This window comes from Carassius auratus, unplaced genomic scaffold (assembly GCF_003368295.1).
Source record: "Carassius auratus strain Wakin unplaced genomic scaffold, ASM336829v1 scaf_tig00217496, whole genome shotgun sequence".
Lineage (NCBI taxonomy): Eukaryota > Metazoa > Chordata > Actinopteri > Cypriniformes > Cyprinidae > Carassius > Carassius auratus.
In genome coordinates, this window is record NW_020529095.1 from 109900 (window position 1) to 132576 (window position 22677).

Below are 22677 nucleotides of genomic sequence, written 5' to 3' on the forward strand. Positions count from 1 at the left end.
TTACAAAATCGGACCCGTGCAGCTCTCTGATATACATGCATACACATCCATACTTTTTTTTTTTTTTTCAAGAATAATAAATAGGTTTCTAAGAGTCTCATTTAAAATAAGTAGAAATAAAACACATTTTCACACATATACACACGCACACACACACACATACATTTTAAATTATTTTCATTCTTTTCTTTTTCATTCTCAATATAATTATGTATATACATTTTTTTTTTTTTGTGAGTCACTAACCCATGAGGTGTGAGCACAGCAGGGTCAGCATGTGCTGGATGCTGTTGAGGTCTCTGCAGGGCGATGAGGTCGGCTGGCTGGGGCTGCAGGGGGTCAGTGATCTGCTGCCCGGCTGATGAGAAGGTGAGGTGGCTTCAGGCCTGTTGATGCGCTGTTGTCCAGGGGGGAACACAGAACCTGTCGTGGGCTTCCTACGGTCAGAGGTGAAGTGGTGTCCCTGCAGTAGCTCTATGGGCTGTCCATGAAGTCGCTGCGGTGTGCTGGAGCTGCGGTTGAGTGCGATGTCCTTCAGGGTTTTAGCAAAGATGGGGACAGCCCTTCTGTGGAGGTGGACATGGTCGTACAGGCTGCTGAGATTCAGTGTGGGGTGCTGAACCAGGTGTACATTGGGCTTTAGGGCACAGTCTCTGGATACTCTAGCATTTATATGCCTGATGGTGTCCTGGTGGAAGTCCGAGCGCAATAGCAGGGTGGAGAGGATGATTTTTGAGTTGGGGAAGTTGGAGGATGCCTTCACAGTCACATTGATGAGAGCTGTAGCTACTCTCTCTCTCTGAGCTCGGAGGTCGCTTGTGCCGGTGTGGATGATGATGTGGCTGGGGGAACCCAGCTGTTCTTCACACAAGAGCTCCAGGGCCTTCCCTGTGGAGTCCATGAGGAGTACAATGTGAGGCTGTGATGGACTGTAGGAGTCTGCTGGAGGAGGTCTGCTGGGCCGGGTCTCTCGAGTCTCCTCTGAGCTCTGCTGGTCTCCTCTCTGAGTCGACTGCTTCTCCACAGCTGACCGCTCTATTATGTGGGACTCTCTCAGCTTTCTCATCTCTTCCCTCATTACAGACAGCTGATTGCTGTACTCTTCACCCTGTTTTTTCATTTCTTGAGTTGCTTTCTTTAGCATTTCTATTTCTATCTCTCTCTCTCTCTCTCTCTCTCTCTCTCTCGCTTTGCCTGTCGGGAATGAGGGGTGCGTGAGGTTTTCACGGGTGAGAAGAGCAACTGATTTCCTCTTTTCTTGGGAATTTGTTTAGTTTTTTTTTTCTTTTGTTGATTTTGTTTGTGTTATTTTTGCTAGTTTCTTTGTTTATTGTTAATTTTTATTTGTATTTATTTTTTGTTTGTTTGGCCTTGTGGCGGGGTGTGAGAATGGAGGCTCACCCCAGTGGGTGGGATTCCTCTCTTTCACTCCGTCACGGAGTAAGGTGTGTGCCTGTAGCCGATGCATCAGTGGAAGATGTACTCGTTGCGGTTGGTGAACAAATTGGATTTGAAAAAATAGTTTCTGCCTCGCGCATGAATAAGGCCGTTGTGATCTTCGTGAAGGAACAGTGTTTGGTTGGTCGACTGATTGAGAGCGGAGTGTGGGTAAGTGGCGTTTTCTGTGTCATTTCACCGTTGGTTTCGCTTTCAACGAAAGTCACAATCTCAAATGTGCCACCGTTCATACCTAACTGTGAAATTTACCGAGAACTACTCAGGTTTGGGAAACTTGCTAGCGGAATAAAAATTATTCCGCTAGGTTGTAAGAATCAAGCATTAAAACACGTGTTGTCATTTAGACGCCAAGTTTTTATGTTTTTGGAATCATCGTCGCTGGATATTTCTTTTCGCGTACAGCATGAAGGAAAGTCCTACATGATTTATGTGAACACCGGTAGTTTAAAATGTTATGAATGCGGGGATATCGGGCATAAGAAAAATGTTTGTCCACATAAGAAGCAAGTTGAAGTAAATGAAAATGCAAATGAAACTGAAGTTGAGGATTCAAACTGTGGTGCTGTGCAGGAGAGTGAAAGCAGGCCTGTAGTAAGTGAAGTAGTTGAGGAAAACAGTGAAAGAAGTGTTGAAGAAGAAAAGTCTAATGCAAACTGTTCTTTTGAAATAGAAGGACAAAGAGGTGAAGATCACTCTGTTGTCTCACAGATAGAGGAAGAGGAAACTGATCATGGAATAGAGGAAGGTGATGAGGATGATAATATGTCTGAAATGTCTGACATTCCTTCTCAGTGTGGTGATGAGCAGTTGTATACTGTAAAATAAATAAATGATTTTCTGGATGAAACTTTTGGCAGAAAGTTTGAAGTAAGAGAGTTCTTTCCAGATGTAAACAAGTTTTTAATTTCAGTAATAAAATAGCAGAAATCAGTTGGTTTTGAAGAACTTAGTAGAAGGAAAAGGTTCAGACTGAAGAAAATCGTGACAAATTTAAGGAGAGGAAAATGTCCGGCTACAAGATTAATTAAGACTGTTTAATGTCACAAAGGGTGAATTTTCTCTTCCATCTGAAATTGTCTCTTCTTTGTGTTTTTTTGTTTTCTTTCTTCCTTTTTCCCCTCTTTATATGGAGAGCTTAAAAATAGGAACCATTAATATAAATGGAGGGAGGGAAAAAAATAAAAGGGTAGTTCTATCTAAATATATACAAACAAAAAACATTAATATTGCTTTTATACAAGAAACCCATAGTGATCAGATAAATGAGATAGATTGGAGAATGTGGTGGGATGGAAATATTTTCTTTAGTCATGGCACTAATTTAAGTGGAGGTATTGCAATCCTTTTTGGAAAAAATATAAACATAACTGTTATGTCTACGTGTGAGATAGAAAAAGGTAGGGCTTTAGCTCTTCAGGTAGAGATAATGGGTTTAAGTTTTGTTTTTATTAATATATATGCCCCAAATAATGGTGCAGACAGAATAAGGTTATTTAGGAAGGTGAATGAAAGCTTAAAAGATTTTGATAAGGGTACAATTTTGGTTTTAGGTGGTGATTGGAATTGCACATTAGATTTTACTGTGGATAGGAATGGAGAGGAACCTTGTCCACCTTCAGCTAGTGTTTTAAGGAATAGTATTAGGGATTATGATTTAATTGATGTGTGGAGAGAACATCATCCAATGACAAGACAGTATACATGGGTAAAAGTAGCTAGTGATCACGTTAGTTCAGCAAGGCTGGATCGGTTTTATATTAGTAGAAGTAAGAATAATAGTGTTCAAAAATCTGTTATTTCCCCAAATGGTTTTACAGACCACCATTTGTGCTTAATTGAATTAAGTTTAAAAAAGTCTAAAAGTTTTAGTTCTTATTGGCATTTTAATGTTAAGTTATTGCATGATGTAAAATTTTGTGAGAATTTTGTACTATTGTGGAATAAATGGAAAGAAAGAAAAAATGATTATGAAAATATTCTACAATGGTGAGAGGTGGGAAAAACCCAAATAAGAATGTTTTGCCAAGATTATACTGCTCATACTAATAGTTTGATTAAAAAGACAATTAGAGAACTTGAGAGAGATATTGAACAGCTTGAAGTAAATGTAGTCAACAATGATTTAACAGATGCAGATAGGTTGGAAAAAAAGAAAAAAATCTTTAGGAACTCTTCTCCATGAAAATGCCAAAGGAGCTTTAATTAGAGCTCGATTTTCTTTATTAAAGGACATGGATGCTCCTAGTTCATTCTTTTTTAATCTAGAAAAGAAAGAGATGGAAAGAAAACAAATGTTACATCTGAAACGTGCTAATGGAACTTTGACATCTGATCCAAAGGAAATGAGGATGATTGCAATGAATTTTTATAAGGATTTGTTTGGAGAGCAAAAGTGTGATGTTTCAAGTATGGATTTTTTATTTAAAGATATACCTAAATTGAATGCTGAACAACAAAAGGAGTTGGACTCTGAGATAATGATAAATGAACTGTCAGAAGCAGTTCAACAAATGTCTGTTGCTAAAGCCCCTGGTATTGACAGAATTCCAGCTGAATTATATAAGCATTTTTGGCATGTGATTCAGGAAGATATGTTGGAGGTTTTTAAAGTATCTTTTAAAAAAAATGAACTACCAACTAGTTGCAAAAGGGCTGTGCTTTCGTTGTTACCTAAGAAAGGTGATCTTGGTCTTTTAAAAAATTGGAGACCAGTGGCATTGTTATGTACGGATTATAAAATCCTTGCAAAGTGTTTTTCAAATAGATTAAAAAAACACCTTGGGTCTTTGATAGAAAGGAATCAGACTTATTGTATACCAAATCGAACTGTAATGGATAACCTTTTTCTTTTAAGAGATGTAATTGATTTAGCTTACATGGATAATGTAAATTTAGGTATATTCTCAATTGACCAAGAAAAAGCTTTTGATAGAGTTGACCATTGTTATTTGTTCAATGCTCTCAAAGCTTTTGGAATTGGAGATCGTTTTTTATCAGGCATAAAACTTTTATATGCTGGGGCATCTGTTATGTTAAAGGTGGGATGTGGACTTAGTCAGCCAGTTTTAATGAAAAGAGGAATAAGGCAGGGATGTCCTTTGTCAGGACAACTTTTTTCTTTAGCAATTGAACCCCTACTTTGTCAGTTGAGAAAAAATATAAAAGGTTTTGCAGTTAAAGGTTCTGAAAATATGCTTATAAAAGTATCTGCTTATGCAGATGATATCACTGTTTTTATAAAAAATAAAAATGATGTTGAAGCATTAAAAGAAAGTTTAAATATTTATGAAAAGGCCGCATCTGCAAAGGTCAACTGGAATAAAAGTGAAGGTTTTATTATGGGGAATTGGCAAGAGGAACCCCCTCCAGTACTCCCAGGTGGAGTTAAATGGGGTAAAGAAGGCTTAAAGTTTTTAGGGGTATATCTAGGGAAAGAAGGATATCAGGAAAAGAACTGGGAGGGTATGATAGATAAAGTGTGTGCAAAACTGTCCAAATGGAAGTGGGTGTTACCCAAACTATCATACAGGGGAAGAGCCCTGGTTGTTAATAATCTTGTAGCCTCTATGATATTTTTTTTTGGCCTGGATACCACTGGACAAAAGCTGCTGTGCTCTTTTTACCAGTTTGTGAAGGTGGACATGGATTAATGGATATACAAAGTCGAATCATGACCTTCAGAATCCAAGCAGTACAAAGACTATTGTATTCTGGACACTCTATGTGGACTGACACAGCTTGTGCCTTGTTGCAAAATGTGGATATTTTTAAATATGATAAACAGTTGTTCTTAATAAGGTTGATGGACATCTTATTATCAGTCAGTTTTAAGAGCATGGAGATCGATTTTCAGTGGAGAGAGATTCTTCAGAACTTGGAAGCTGTATACGACATGAACCTCTTTTTAATAACCCTCTGATTGAAGTCAAAGAACTAAGTCTGAGGAGTTTAAGATCTGCAATGGCAAAAATTGGTTGCACCAAAGTATCTGACTTGAGAAATGGCAATAAATGGAAAAGCCCTGAAGAGATGTGTTGTCTGACAGGCATCAGGTCTGTTAGGTTCATGAAGATAATATTAAACAGAATTTTTTCATCCTTACCTTCTACATTAAGACAGCTACAAGAAGAAAATGAGCCAACTCTACAGGACAATGATGAAAACTATAACTTTCCAGAGTTAAAAATGTCTGCAGCCATTGAAGAAGAACCAGAAAAGGACTCTATTCTTAATTTTTTTTAAACTCCACAACTGACAACTTTTGAAGAAACATCCAAGAAAGCAATCTATGCAACATGTGTGAAAGTGTCTCATTACTCCTCTCTAAAGAAAGTAAAGGAGTCAAAATGGACAGACGTTTTTGGGCCAGAATCTTCACCTAAGGGATGTTGGAGGTCGTTATATAAACCTCCTACAGAGAAACGGACTGCAGATCTCCAGTGGAGAGTTGTACACTGGGCAATAGCCACAAATAAACATGTGGCACATTTTGATCCCAATGTGGTAAAGGAATGTGTATTTTGCAATGCTGAGGAGACAGTAGATCATGTGTTTTTGTATTGTGTTAGATTAAGAAACATTTTTCACACCTTGGAAGACTGGTTTAGAAGATTAGGAGAAGTGTTTAGTCCAGCAAATTTTATATTTGGTCTTAAATATGTTGCTGCAAAGAAGAAAACAATGTCCTTGATAAACTTTATAGTGGGTGAAGCAAAGCTAGCAATATGACTGACAAGAAAGCAGAAAATTAAAGGTGGATGTTCAGTGGATCCTGAATTGACTTTTAAAGCTCTAATATCTGCAAGAATCAGAGCAGAATTTGCTTTTTATAAAATGACGAATAATCTAATGGGTTTTAATGGAATGTGGGGAATTGAAATTTTTTTGTTTGTTGTCGATGAGGAGGAAAATTTAATATTTCTTGTGTAATTTAGTTTATTATGTAAATATTTAATATTTATAGAGGGAAAAGAATAGAAAGTGATATGAAATTGTAAAAAAAAAACTGTTAATAAAGGAGTGTAAAAATCTTCCCAAACTATCATACAGGGGAAGAGCCCTGGTTGTTAATAATCTTGTAGCCTCTATGATATTTTTTTTTGGCCTGGATACCACTGGACAAAAGCTGCTGTGCTCTTTTTACCAGTTTGTGAAGGTGGACATGGATTAATGGATATACAAAGTCGAATCATGACCTTCAGAATCCAAGCAGTACAAAGACTATTGTATTCTGGACACTCTATGTGGACTGACACAGCTTGTGCCTTGTTGCAAAATGTGGATATTTTTAAATATGATAAACAGTTGTTCTTAATAAGGTTGATGGACATCTTATTATCAGTCAGTTTTAAGAGCATGGAGATCGATTTTCAGTGGAGAGAGATTCTTCAGAACTTGGAAGCTGTATACGACATGAACCTCTTTTTAATAACCCTCTGATTGAAGTCAAAGAACTAAGTCTGAGGAGTTTAAGATCTGCAATGGCAAAAATTGGTTGCACCAAAGTATCTGACTTGAGAAATGGCAATAAATGGAAAAGCCCTGAAGAGATGTGTTGTCTGACAGGCATCAGGTCTGTTAGGTTCATGAAGATAATATTAAACAGAATTTTTTCATCCTTACCTTCTACATTAAGACAGCTACAAGAAGAAAATGAGCCAACTCTACAGGACAATGATGAAAACTATAACTTTCCAGAGTTAAAAATGTCTGCAGCCATTGAAGAAGAACCAGAAAAGGACTCTATTCTTAATTTTTTTTAAACTCCACAACTGACAACTTTTGAAGAAACATCCAAGAAAGCAATCTATGCAACATGTGTGAAAGTGTCTCATTACTCCTCTCTAAAGAAAGTAAAGGAGTCAAAATGGACAGAAGTTTTTGGGCCAGAATCTTCACCTAAGGGATGTTGGAGGTCGTTATATAAACCTCCTACAGAGAAACGGACTGCAGATCTCCAGTGGAGAGTTGTACACTGGGCAATAGCCACAAATAAACATGTGGCACATTTTGATCCCAATGTGGTAAAGGAATGTGTATTTTGCAATGCTGAGGAGACAGTAGATCATGTGTTTTTGTATTGTGTTAGATTAAGAAACATTTTTCACACCTTGGAAGACTGGTTTAGAAGATTAGGAGAAGTGTTTAGTCCAGCAAATTTTATATTTGGTCTTAAATATGTTGCTGCAAAGAAGAAAACAATGTCCTTGATAAACTTTATAGTGGGTGAAGCAAAGCTAGCAATATGACTGACAAGAAAGCAGAAAATTAAAGGTGGATGTTCAGTGGATCCTGAATTGACTTTTAAAGCTCTAATATCTGCAAGAATCAGAGCAGAATTTGCTTTTTATAAAATGACGAATAATCTAATGGGTTTTAATGGAATGTGGGGAATTGAAATTTTTTTGTTTGTTGTCGATGAGGAGGAAAATTTAATATTTCTTGTGTAATTTATTTTATTATGTAAATATTTAATATTTATAGAGGGAAAAGAATAGAAAGTGATATGAAATTGTAAAAAAAAAACTGTTAATAAAGGAGTGTAAAAATCAAAATCTCTCTCTCTCTCTCTCTCCCTCTCCCTCCCTCCCTCCCTCCCTCCTTGTTGTGAGATGTTGCTGGCTTTATATGCTGACATGCTCCCGACTGCAGTCAATCAATAGAGCTGAGGTTAATGGGCAGCAAATCAACGACAGTTGATCCCAATCACCAGCATGGTGGCAGTAGACATGAGGAGAAACAAAAAAACACACCACAAAGCACATTAAATGATTACAAATAAAATAAGTCTTAGGACGCAACACAGTGGTATTCATTATATTACATAATCAATGCATTAAATAATTAAACAAACAAACTTTGATGAATTTCATTGAAAAGTCTTCCAAGAGAACCATTTCTATCCCACTTTCCAAATCAAGTTAAATCCGCTCCATCAGACGTTTTTGTAGGTCCAGTCTGTCCTGTTCCCACAGGCAATTTAACCGTCGAATCCCGAAAACAAACATGCATGTGCTCAGTACGTGGAACAAGGCGATTTCCATAGAAGTACTTATAGAAATATTTACTCAAGCAAAAAAGTAAGAGTACTAGTCTGAATAATTACTTGAGTAAGAGTAAAAAAGTATCGGATAAAAAAAAACTACTCAAGTAGTTAGTTACTAGTTACTTTGGATCATATACTGAATATCTATAGTCTGTTCTTATGTGGATATGCTGGGTTGGGATATATAGATAAAATCTCTGTGTGTGTGTGTGTGTATATATTAATATATATATATATATGTCACATAATTGTTGATTTACTATCAGTGATGTTCTCTTTAGCCTTCTATTCATCAAAGGGTATTTATTTCATACTCTGTGAAGGCTTATTATTATTACAAAGAACATTAACATAATCAAAGAACATTTACATTATTAAAGAACATTTTCACTGACAGAGAAGAGCTCAATCAATCTCAAAAACTCCCATTAAAATCACTGAAACTTTTAAGACTGTGAAATCAATATCTTAATTACAGATTCGGACACACATCTGCTCTTCGTTGTTTCTGAAGAGAGAATTCGCAAGAAAGAGGTATTCAGTCAGCGAGCGAGTGAAGGAAGCACTGGCATTTTGGCAATGACTCACTGAACGTTCTTACATCGGTTTGATTGTATCAAATATGTAAAATATTAATCTGTTATTTTTTTGTTTTTTGGAAGTTGCATTCAACTTGGGTCCCCTCTGTTATAAGTTACACGTACAACAGACTAATGTCATAGTGGTATCGTGCACTACTGTAATCGAATGTAGCCTAAGTTATACCTGTTGAACCGTAGACAGCATACGCTGTGTTCATCTAATACAAATCTTCATCGCTAGCAAATAATAGCCTTTGCAGATTTGCTTTCAGTTCAGTGCAGATCCAAAGCCACGTCTTCAACGCTCTTATTGTTCTTAAACTTTCTGTTACAACTCTGAGTGAACCGCTTCAGACGACTCTATGCGCGCGGCAGGCACATAGACAGTAAAAGAAATGGACACAGCGACCCCATTGGAACTCAATTGAGACAAGTGAAGCCCATTTTTAGCGTTTTTTAGCACTTCCGTTTCTGACACGCAGACTCAAACGAAGCTTGACGACGTCAGCCACTTGTCTGATAGATGTAAATCTTCTAAGTGGCTGTGCGTGCAAACTGCCATCGTTAATCTTGCAGAGACGGCGAGCTTGAGCGGGGAGTTCTTTGGCGTGAGTGAGCAGGAGTAAGTATTCTGATTAATTATTTTGTATAGTATTTTAAAATGTAACGCCACTACGCCATATTAAGTTAATTGCCTGCGAGCTTCTCCTCCTGTCTGTACGGTAATGCGACAGAGAGACGAGTGGTTATGACGCAATCGTTAGCCTATTTTTTACAAAAACTGTTTATACGGGGCCATAATGTAACATAGAAGGTAATGGAGCCCTTTATACATTGTCGTGTATCTTTAGAAATAAATAATGGACAAACGGAGTCTTTAAACGCCTCAGATGTAAAGTTATTCGCTTTCAAAGTGATGCCAAAATGAATGGGAGTCAATGGGAATGCTAACGCAAGTGAAGTTCTGATAAAAGATGGCAGCCCCCACCCGACTTCAACTTCCGGTCGAGTTCCTTGCCCCCTGGGCAGGCAACTGAACGAATCATTCAAACTGATTTGCGAACCAATTCACTGCTTAGCCAACTGGTTTGATCAAGTCTTTGAACAGAATTGACTCAAAAGAATGAAACATTTGTGAATGGGCATCGCTCATTGCCCAGAGAAAAGTAGATGGTGCGTTTGCAATAAACTGAAGCATTTATAACTTCAGGGCTCTCAAGTCTCACGCATTGGGCGTGAGACCCACGCATTTCAACTCGTTCACACGCCACACCTTGTATTTCTCACGCAGAGACATTACAAGGATAATAATGGCCACCAGGTTGCGGCGCTATTTTTTTAAACAGCGAAACAGGTAGAGGAATCAAGTGAGTTTCCCGAAGGCCCTGACACGCACCAGCTAATCAAATAAAAAGAAATATAGCTACCGATCAGCCAATCAGAAAATAGCATTGCTGTATCTGGGTAAGATTTTCACAGGCTCGTGCGCAAAACAGATTCAGACTCTCGCTGAAGTAGGTAACGTAACGGTTACAGAAGAGGACAGGACAGTAAGCATCCTATGAGTACAGTAAGTCATCTCACCATTGCTGGGGAATATATGTGTTCAGACATATATGATGTGACCCCCCCAGTTTTGTCCAACTCCATTGACTTGACAAGACAATGACCCCGATTTTCACTAATGTTATATGATTTTTTTTATCAATATATGAATTTTCTATTTTTTCAAAACAGTCTAAGATATGTTTTGGTCTGATGGTTATTATGACCCCGACCCCCATGCAATTTTGGCCATCGTACGTGGTCAGCCGTAGCTTTTGCGCCTATTATTAGCCCACTATTATTTTTATAGTTAACGTTATACGTTGAAGAGGATGCGGGGCTACTCTGACAGTTTTATATAAGAGACTTCTATAATAGGGCTATCCATAATACTTGTATGGCAGTAGTTTGAATTATTTTTAGTTTTTTCTTTCCTTTTATTTTTACTGCACAACTTCCTGGTCCCCATTTTGAAAACGTTTTGCATAAGCTATTTCATTATATTTTATCCAATGTATAATATTGATTATTGCATTCGTCTATTTCAAAGATATCAGGGAAGAGGCAAAGGAGCGTTCTTTCATGCTTTGCCCAGATCAGCTCCCTAAAAAGGTGGGTAGGTCAGAGGAGGAGACTGTGGAGGTAGACAGTGGAGGAGGCAATTAGGGTGCCAGTAGAGGATGGGTCCATGGAAGAGACTGAGGAAACAGTGGAGAACCCACTGGAAACAGGGAAAAAGAGAGGGTTAAGTAGAGCAGCCACCTATAGGTGTTCCTTTAAGAAAGAGTGGTCAACCCGATGGCCATTCATCACAAAGGGAACCACTAGCTCTTTTTACTGGTGCTTAGTCTGCAGACAAGAGAACTCCAACAAGGTGTGAGGGACATAAGCAGGGAGGCTTTCTAAAATAGCTGCATTGGTCTTAGTGCTCCCTCATTCAAATGCCTATGCTGAGAGGGTTTTCTTCATGGTGGGATTAAACAAGACCAAAACCAGGAACAGTTTAGCACTTGATGGAACCTTTTCATCCATCATGATAGTAAACATGGCTGGCCTGGAACCACCGTGCTTCAAATGGGAGCCACCAACCCCTGGCCTCAAAACCCGCTACCAAGTACCAACACCTACAATAAACAACACTGATTATTTTCTCTCTCTCTCACACACACACACACAAATGCTGAATTAAATATTATTTTATTTGTAAGAATATGTGTCATTTATGAAATCAGACACCTGTCCCCATCAACCGCCTGCCGCCATCGCAGCCGCTGGCGCCAAAATCTCACTCTGAACTCAGTTCAAAACTTGAGAGCCCTGTAACTTATATTGCATTAAGATAAAGTAATGAGAGGAGCGTCGACCACAGTTACGAAGTAAAAGTACAGATTTTTCCCCAAAAAATTACTCCAGTAAAAGTACCCATATTTGAATATACCCCAAAAGTTAAAAAAAATTAAAGTAAAAAAATAAAAAATAAAATGTTCAAGTAAATGTAACTCTTTTTTTTTCTTTTTTTTTTTTTTTTTGAAAAACAACTTAATCATGCAGCATAGTTGTTAATATCATGCCTATTTACGCAAGTTATCTAAGCTGAGACCACAATCAAGCTGTTTAATTATGTAGGTTTTACTGACACCAGTAATGATTTCATGACATCTAATCTTTTGTCTAAATTACAATCTTTGTGGATGTGGTAGTAGTATTTAGCTGGCTAATAACAAGAAGCTTTGACTGAGACCAAGTAGTTATAGTTTAGATGTTACACAGCAATTTTACATCAGTGGGAGAGGCAGAATTGCTTATTGCTTTCTTTGCAATATACAGTACCTTAAAGGGATAGTTCACCCAAAAATCTAAATTATGTCATTAATAATTCACCCTCATGTCATGTCATTCTAAACCTGTGAGACCTCCGTTTATCTTTGGAACACAGTTTAAGATATTTTAGATTGAGTTCGAGAGCTCTCAGTCCCTCCATTGAAACTGTGCACGGTATAGTGTCCATTTCCAGAAAAGTAAGACAAAACATCATCAAAGTAGTCCATGTGACATCAGAGGGTCAGTTAGAATTTTTTGAAGCATCGAACATACATTTTGGTCCAAAAATAGCAAAAACTATGACTTTATTCAGCATTGTCTTCTCTTCCGTGTCTGTTGTGAGAGAGTTCAAAACAAAGCAGTTTGTGATATCCGGTTCGTGAATGAATCATTCAATGTAACCGGATCTTTTTGAAGCAGTTCACCAAATCGAACTGAATCTTTTTAAACAGTTTGTGTCTCCAATACGCATTAATCCACAAATGACTTAAGCTGTTAACTTTTTTTAATGTGGCTGACACTCCCTCTGATTTAAAACAAAACAATATCCCAGAGTAATTAATTTACTCAACAGTACATTGACTGAACTGCTGAGAATAGAGAAACTTAAAGTTGCCTTTAAGTTTTTTTTTTTTTAAAACATCTTACATTATGATACAGGACATTTTTGGTTTTATAGGAGAAGATGCCAGACTTTTGTGCAGCCTACAGATGCACCAATTGCTGTAGTCTCAAAACGAGAGCCTGTGGGATCACCTTTCAGCTGTAATATATTATGATTATATTTGGGATAATCGTTAGATACTTAAGTGGAACGCTGAATTTTTTTGCGTAGGATTTACTTGGCTTGGAAAGTTCTTTTTTTTTCACTCAGAAAAGGCTAGTAAATTTACAAACATTTGCCAAGTAAAAGCCTAAACATACTTATGAGTAGGTTTAATTAGACATTTTTAAGTTAAGTTTACTTGGGAATTCCCAGTTAATTTTGTTGACTCTTTGTTTGTAAATTGTATATTATGTAATGCTTATCACAATGAAAAAGTGTGCTGTTAAATATCAATCATTTACTGGAAAAGTACTATATGACTATATGACTAGATTTACTTAGTTCTTTCTTTTGCAAATTTTGCGCTCATATATTTTAAGTAAAACTTAAAGCATTGAATTAAATACAATCTGTAGGTTTATTAAATGTTCTTATCAAGTCGTAGGAAGTCGTGGCCTAATGGTTAGAGGGTTGGACTCCCAATCGAAGGGTTGTTCTAGTGTCGGGTGGGTGTGGGTCGGGGGAGTGCATGTACAGTTGTCTCTCCACCTTCAATACCACGACTTAGGTGCCCTTGAGCAAGGCATCAAACCCCCAACTGCTCCCCGGGCGCCACAGCATAAATGGCTTCAATACTGCCCACTGCTCCGGGTGTGTGCTCACAGTGTGTGTGTGTTCACTGCTCTGTGTGTGTGCATTTCGGATGGGTTAAATGCAGAGCACAAATTCTGAGTATGGGTTACCATACTTGGCTGAATGTCACTTCACTTTCACTTTCACTTTCAAGGTAACACTGGATAACCACCATGCTATTAAGCATGTGGTCCACTTGCAAACATGCAAGTAAGCATGTAGACAGGATGTTATCCCTTTAAGATAATATGCCCACCCGATAAAATGAATAGCCAAATGAATACACCATACACAATGATGGTAAGAATAGTGTTTGAGTATGAATGGGTCCTTTTGAGTAGAAAATGAACTCCAGGGGCCCGTTTCACAAAGGGGGTTAAGTGAAAACTCGAGTATGTTAACCCTGAAATGAGGGAAACTAGGTTTTCTGTTTCAGAATCGAAGGCTTGTCAAACCCGAGAAAGCAGAGTAAGTCAAGCGCGTTTCTGAAAGAGAGCCAACTTATACTCAACGTCAGTTACCATGGTAACTTACTCTATGAACCTAACCTGGTCAGGAGCAGGTTTTCTTCGGTAAACCTAGAGTTTCTTTCGCTCTCCTCACCCTTTTTTAAACACTTCATTAATGCACGCTGGAAAAATGCTCTTCTTACTAAGTGTTTTTCTTTTTCTTTTCCCATCACGTCACATTAGAATTTATTTTAAATAAAATTAACAAATTGTTCAAAATGAACAAAATCTTCAATTGTTCTAAAAGTGGAAGTAAAGTGCCTAACTAGTGTTTAATAATGATACAACTATTTATAATTGTAATAAATATAATCATTTACAATCTGTTATTATTGCACCCTGTTAATGTATAACAATACTGAAGTGCAAATGGGCCTAGTATGCATCTGCCAGTATAAAGTATAACTAGCATCTAATTATTATTTACACTTAGCCTGTTGCAAAGAACTCCTACTTTTACATGGTAAATAGAATATATCACGATTTTCACTGTACATTTCTGTAAATAGCATCTAGAGCTAGTTGCACTTAGCCTACTGTAAATAGGATCTATTGCTAAGAAATTGTTAATTCCACTTAGTGTAAATAGCCACTGCTGTATTTTTACATTTACATTTACATTTATCTGACGCTTTTATCCAAAGCGACTTACAATTGCTATATATGTCAAAGGTCGCACGCCTCTGGAGCAACTAGGGGTTAAGTGTCTTGCTCAGGGACACATTGGTGTCTCACAGTGGATTCGAACCTCTTATTTCTTACACTGACAAATGCACTTATAATATTATTATTTTATATATATTTTTTGCCCATGAGATACCATAAAATGATTAGCTATTAGTTAATTAATCTAACATTCTGCCAGTTATCAGAGCCGCCTATCGTAATACCTGTATTCTATGTTTTCATGTTCTACATGGTATTAGTGCATGTTCCAAGCTACCATACATTGCTTAACTTGTATAAAATACTTTCAGAAAGACTTGTTTTTGTTGTTGGAAACTTTGTGGATGTAAAACAATAAAAAGTTGATAAATTTGTATTCATATATAGCACAAAAGCGCATTTCTTTGTCTGTTTGCAAGCATTATTATAATACTTTTAAGTACCATTTTGAAGGTTAAATGATGGGAACCTACATACTTTTGGTTTCCATGAGTTCCAAGTATAAAAATCTATCAATATCTAAAAGAAATGTCAATTTAAATAGAAAAGATAATCATAATTTAATAGAAAAACTACTTTTTTGGCCTTTTTCCATTGTGGTACACTGTTGCCATATGACAACGTTTTGCTAAATACCCCCCAAAAAACATTTTCACAAATATTTTTTGGATTTGTAGAATTGAGGCTATTTCATGTAATAAAAACATATTAAAAAAAAAATATTTCAGAACATAATGTGTACCATAGAGGGTTAAAGATGGTGTTGGTCCAAACATTTTCAACTTCCCAGCTCATCTTCAAATGGTATATCACAGACCAACAATAATTTAAGGTGTATAAGATTGATATATCAATATGTGATTAAATGTCTCTTTATTGTTTGTTTCTGCAAGTTATATAATGTGTTGTGTATTACAGCAAATTTTTAGACACTCAAAACGTCTTTAATGTGCAGCAACAAGATGCACAACCACCTCTAAAAAAGCGGAAGACAACCTGCCAATGGACTTGTCTCAGGATGTACCTCAACCTGATGTTGTGAGTGTTTGCATGTGAAATGTCAAACAAATGAGAGCATCATATGGCCTGTTACAATCAAATGAGAGCATCATGTGGCTTGTTATATTAAACCTTTTATCTTGGTGGTACCCAGAAAGGTATATGATGGTGTTTGTAGTCTAAGAACCCGATTTTATTTGAGGTAGTACTTTGTAAAAAATTTAAGAACTAATGGCTGTCACACTTGCTCCGTCGGTCATAAACTTGAATGAATAAACATGTGTGAACATTGAAACTAAACCCAGGGGTAGGCGACCTTTACAATCAAAAGAGCCATTTTTGTCCAGAGCCACAAATCAATTTTTTTTTGCCTTAAGTGGACAAGCCTATACAATTTCTTAAATGTATGCTGTTGTGTTTTCTTTTGTAGAATTAGAGAACCTAAATTTACATTTACCAGCTGCTAAACTAAGTGACACAAAGTGTCAGGAAATGCTTGTATTGTTTTCAGTTTGTCTGTCCATATGTTTTTATTTTTTGCAAAATGCGTTTTCTGAAAACATACACAGTAACCCTAACCCTAAGACATACACAGTACCTGGAAGTGTCACAAACAATTTTGAGTATTTAGAAAAAAATGCCTGTGTTTGCATCTGTTTGCAGAATTTATCACCACTGATACAGTCTGAAATGTATGATAATGTCATTCAACTGGGATTTTTATGTGGAAATATCAATCAGTGGTGGCTAGGTCTAATTTGTCTTTTTTTTTTAAGCATAAAACATTGTAAAGCATGTATTGAATATCATCTGTGTATTCTCATATATCTTTTTTTTATTTGTTGTTGTTGTTTTTTTTTTTTTAAGGTAGCTGAAATAACAGCCCTAATGGCAGCCAAGTTCATCTTTAGGAAGCTGATGGCACGGTGTGGGGTTGTAGGGAGTTTTAAAACCATGTAGAGGCAATGTGACGGCACAGGATGACATAGAGTCCCTACCAGCTGGCATCAACATCTCTATATGCCTGTCAGCTGTAGATATGTCCTCGCAGCAGGAGGAGAAGACATTCCTTCCCTAGTACATGACCACAGCTACCTTCCCGACTGCTTCGATGGTCAGACGTTCACAGCCCATCAAAGTGCTAGAGTTTGTTTACATTGTACAGAAAAGGATAGGGTCAGAGGATGTGTTTGTGCTCGGGGAGCACATCGGCGAAATGCAGTATGGCATAGACAGCCACCACCATACGCTGTTAACATTAGTCTTGTCCCAGTTTTTTTTAAGCTAAGGCTGCACCACATCGTTAAAATGACTAACCTTACCTTACAGAGCTGCAACAAAAGCCCAATAAAACCGTCCTTTTCAAAGGGGATTAGCCCAAGCTATGTTTTTTAGATCATTTTTTATCTCTGTCCTCCACAGTAGTGTAATTTTCTCTAAAGGGCGTGGATTTCAACATGTAGCATTTCTTTATGTATATTTGTAAAGGGGAATCTTATACCTATTTTTTTATTGCAATTAATGTCCTTTTATAATAGTTTTAAAATAGAGACTTTTGTGTAATTATTCCATATTTTTTGTAGTTATTCTGTATCAGAACCCCTGACATACAACCATAGGCTATAAGAAACTTCAGAGTGTTACCTTTCATTTGAGACCAGGATTATGCTTCTACACCAAGAGGGTGCCACACAGTAAGCCTTTTATTGTCAGTATGCATTTTGGGTAACCAAAAGTCCTATGGGGAGTTTCCATAGGGCATTTTACAAAATGCATGAGCATACCTTGGAAAATAAATGATCTAAAGTACTCATATTTCATTCTAAATTGATCTGCTTTTGCACACAGCTTCACAAGACCTGGTGCTTGAGCTCAGTTGTGTTTCTAAAGTCATATCAAGTGACCTATAGGGCTGAAAGGTCAGTTAAGATGCTTGTTATCCGGCAGAAAGAAAAAAAAACCATATTTTTGCCTTTTTAACTCTGTGCCAGTACTTCACAATTATTCAGATTATTTCCTAAGAAACTACAGGGTCTCAGCGTTATGAAGAGGTCAGTCATTTGATGGTAGGCAAAAATAGTTAGGAGCAGTGATCTCTGTATCAGGCACAGTGCAATATCGAGGGGAAAAGCCTAGTAAATGCCCCAACCCTGAAGAAGTTAATATAAACAATAATTAATAATTGTAAATAACAATTCATAATTCAAATTATCTTATTATAATAGTAATATTCATATGATAAAAGTGTGTGTATATATATATATATATATATATATATATATATATAGGTGTGTGTGTGTTGCCATTCTGTACACTGAGTTTTAGTAGCCTTGTGATGGCCGAACCTGTGGCCACACATTGATAAGGTTACCGTGGCATGGAGGTTGGATGAATGGCGTTGACCCAGGTGTGCGTCTTTCCGTCATCGCGGTCTTGACTGACAAAAGGCTGAGGCGCGTGCGGCAGTCAATATTTATGGTCTGAGCATTCCACTGGACGATACCAACTGGATGCTATGTCATGGGGGGGTGAAGAAATGAAGTTATATTTCTGATTGGTTCCAATTTATTTTTATTATTAATATTTGTTGTTTTGTATTATTAGATTGTTTTGTTTGTTACTCTATTTACTTTGATTAGATAACTTGTAACTAATTTGTTGGTTTATAAAGTGTTGATTGTATGTTTTCCCCTGTCTTGTTTAAGTGAGCTCACCGTCTGTGATAAATACCTGTCTGTTGTCTCATTTAGGGGGTTAGTTTTGTTTTGTTCAGTTCTTCTTAAGTTTCGTTATATTGAATTAAAACTTGTTTTGTTTACTTTATTAAAGTCTAGCTAGATTATTTGTTAGAACAAGTTGATTTATTTTGTAACTGAGACCTTTTTCTTATTTTTGGGTAAAATAAAACCTTTTTTTGTTGGCAATCCTGTGTCCTCGTGCCTTACTACTTGGCGATATCCGACATATGGTGGCAGCGGTGGGATAAGCCAGTAGAGGACACAGGTTTTTGTTTTTTTTCCCCCCTCTTGTTTAATTATATTTTTTGAGGAGTTATGAGTCGACCGCCAAAGAAAGGAGTTCCTAAGCTTGCTCCAACTGAGCGAGAAGAAAGAGATGAGGAGAGGACTATAGACGAAGAGTTGTTTGATGGGGAAAAGGAGGCAGCAAGTAGAGAACCATCATTGGGTGATTTGACTGGCCTGTTTCGAGCCCATATGGCGAAAATGGATGTCCGGGAGGCAGCAAGGAAGCAGGAGTATGGAGAACAGGAGCGACGATTTAGAGCTCTCCAACATCAATTCAGCTTATTACAGACTGAGGTTCAGGCTCGTACCTCCTTTACTCCTGAGCCACGCCCGACCAATTTAGATTATCTTGATGGCCAGGGTGGAGATGCAGATCCTGGAACCCGACGTTCTCCTCACCAGTTTACCTCCCACACAAGGGATGCTGACCCTAATGTTGATTATTCTGGACCAATGTGGCCTCGTGAACCTCGACTGGAAAAGTTAGCTGACTCTGATGATATAGAGCATTTTTTAATAACTTTTGAGCGAATCGCCACAGCTTGCCGCTGGCCCAAGGCTGATTGGACTTTTCACTTGATTCCGTTATTGACTGGCAAAGCAAGGGCTGCATATGTTAATATGGATTTGAATGATTGTATCGAGTATGAGAAGGTCAAGGCAGCCATCCTCATTAAATACGATATCAGTGCAGAGACCTATAGACAGAGGTTTCGCTCCTTAGATGTCTATCCATCCGAGAGTCCAAAAGAACTGTACATAAGGCTGAAGGAACTCTATGGCAAGTGGATTAGACCCCGGGAGAAAACCATCGAAGAGGTGGGTGAAATGATCATTCTAGAACAGTATCTTCGCATGCTTTCTCCTGAACTCCAGGTCTGGGTCCGGGAACGGGACCCTAGGACCGCAGCGGATGCCGCGTCATTAGCTGATGTCTTTGTGGCTGCAAGAAAAAAAGAATCAACCGTGGAGTTGGACAACTGGTAGTGACTCCCGACGGGCCCCGTTCCATCAGAAACCGGTGCCTGGGGCGGGTAAGTCTCCCAAGGGAGATTTTCCAGAAGTTAGACAGCATAACATTTTAAGAGGACCAGTCATTTGTTTCCAGTGCGGACAAGAGGGCCACACAAGGCCAGCCTGCCCACAAAATGCTGCTAAACTAACTAACTTGTGTTATGCTCCCAGAGGCAGCGCAGCAAAGATAACCAAACCAAAGGTACTGTTACAGATCAAGACGGTGACCGTAAACGGGAAAGAACTGAAGGCCCTAGTGGATACTGGGAGTGACCAGACTCTGGTGAACAGGAAATTTGTGGCTCCATCTTTAATTAGGGCCTATAATAAATTACCCATCTGCTGCGTACATGGGGAGGAAAGAATGGTGCCCACTGCAGACCTATATATTGGGGTTGAAGGTCAAACCTACCTGTTAGAAGTAGGGGTAGCAGATAATCTTCCGTATCCCGTAGTTCTTGGTCGTGATTTACCAGTGCTCCTAGATCTGGTCAAGCCCGTGCAGCAGTGCAACATAGTGATAACAAGGGCCATGGCAAAGCAGCCGGAAGAAGCGATACAGACTCTTTCGACACTGCCCTTTTATGACGTAGATTTAGCGATGGGCATCACAAAATCAAGAAAATCTAGACGTCAAAAGAGACGAGCAAAGCTTGAGTATAATGCCTCCCAATTGCCCGTAGAGAGCACATGCAATCTAACCCCACATGTCCAGCTGCCTACTAACATAATTGCATTACAGCAAAAAGATGTTAGTCTTGCTGTTTGCCTACAGAAAGCAAACCAGGAGACCACAGGGGAGGGACCCACTAATGACAAGGGTGAGCATTTTGTATTTGAACAGGGCATACTCTACCGCCAGATCGGACTGGTAAAACAGCTGGTGGTTCCGCAGGATACTCGAGAGGTTGTCCTTCACCTGAGCCATTCCATTCCCTGGGCTGGCCACCTAGGGAAAAAGAAAACCACTGCACGTATCAAAAGACACTTTTACTAGCCCGGCTTGGAAACGGATGTTGCCCAGTACTGTAAAAGTTGCCCTGATTGTCAAAAAGTATCCATCAAACGTCCATCAAGAGTGCCCCTCCAGCCCCTTCCTGTAATCAGTACACCATTCGAACGTCTGGGCATGGATGTCGTTGGCCCTGTGGAAAAGAGCTGTGCAGGTAACCGGTTTCTGCTGGTGATCACCGATTATGCTACGAGGTACCCAGAGGTATTTCCTTTAAAGTCTGGCAAAGCTAAATATGTTGCAACTTGTCTAGTCCAGTTCTTTTCCAGAGTCGGACTGCCAGCTGAAATTCTCACTGACCAAGGGACCAATTTCATGTCCAATCTCCTGAAACAAGTCTACCAGTTGCTGGGTATTAAGAGTTTGCGGACAACACCTTACCATCCTCAAACTGATGGGCTCACAGAACGATTTAATCAGACATTGAAACAAATGCTGCGGAAATTTGTTGGTGAGACTGGCCGGGACTGGGACCAATGGCTCCCGTATCTTCTTTTTGCTTATAGAGAAGTACCCCAGGCTTCTACCGGGTTTTCTCCGTTTGAGCTCTTATACGGCCATGAAGTTCGGGGACCTCTGACACTACTTAAAGAAGTCTGGGAAGGAGACCATGGTGAGAGTGAGCCTATTAACATTGTGTCTTATGTCTTGCAAATGAGGGAACGTCTGGAGGAAATGAGGACTTTGGCTCAAACCCACCTGATGGAGGCCCAGAAGCACCAAAAAACATGGTACGACCAATCGGCACGGGAAAGAGGCTTTGTGGTTGGAGACAGAGTACTTGTGATGCTGCCGAGTCAGGAGAGCAAGCTGTTGGCCAAGTGGCAGGGCCCCTTCGAGATCAGGAACCAGCTAGGTCCCACCACGTATGAAGTGGTCATTCCAGGGCAAGATCGTGCTAGCCGAGTACTTCATGTCAACCTTTTGAAGAAGTGGGTATCCCGACCTGAGCAGAGAGCGCAAGTGATGATGATTCGTCATGTGAAGGAGGAGGAGGAATGGGAAGACCAGTACTTGCCTCGACCAGTAGCTGGAAATATTCATCTGGAGCATCTGCCTGAAGATCAGCAATCCCAGGTGAGAGCTCTATGTACCCCTGAAACCTTCTCAGAATATCCTGGTTTGACATCTTTGATACAACATGATGTGATATTAAAACCTGATGCAGCTGTTAGACGTATGAGTTACAGAATACCTGAGAGACTCCAAGTAGGGGTGTAACGGTTCACAAAATTCACGGTTCGGTTCGATACGATACACTGATGTCACGGTTCGGTTCGGTTCGGTTCGATACGTTTTAGATACAGCAAAATGTAAAAACATCTCAACTTTTCAGAATGCTGCAAGCGCACCGCAGGTCATGTGACAAGAACCAACCAATCAGCTTCATCCTTTCCCGTAACAACGTTGAGAGCTCAGCCAAGATGAAGGAACAGCTGATCATAGTTGTATATGGATTGCAATTTTGAAATAAATTCAGTAGCAGAGCTACTGCAAGCGATTTTTAGAGCTGCAAATCCATTTATCCTTCGCTGAAATTTCCGCGTCTCATGGAGAGAGCACATCATTGTTGCTTAGCAAAGACAGACGCCTCAGGAGAAA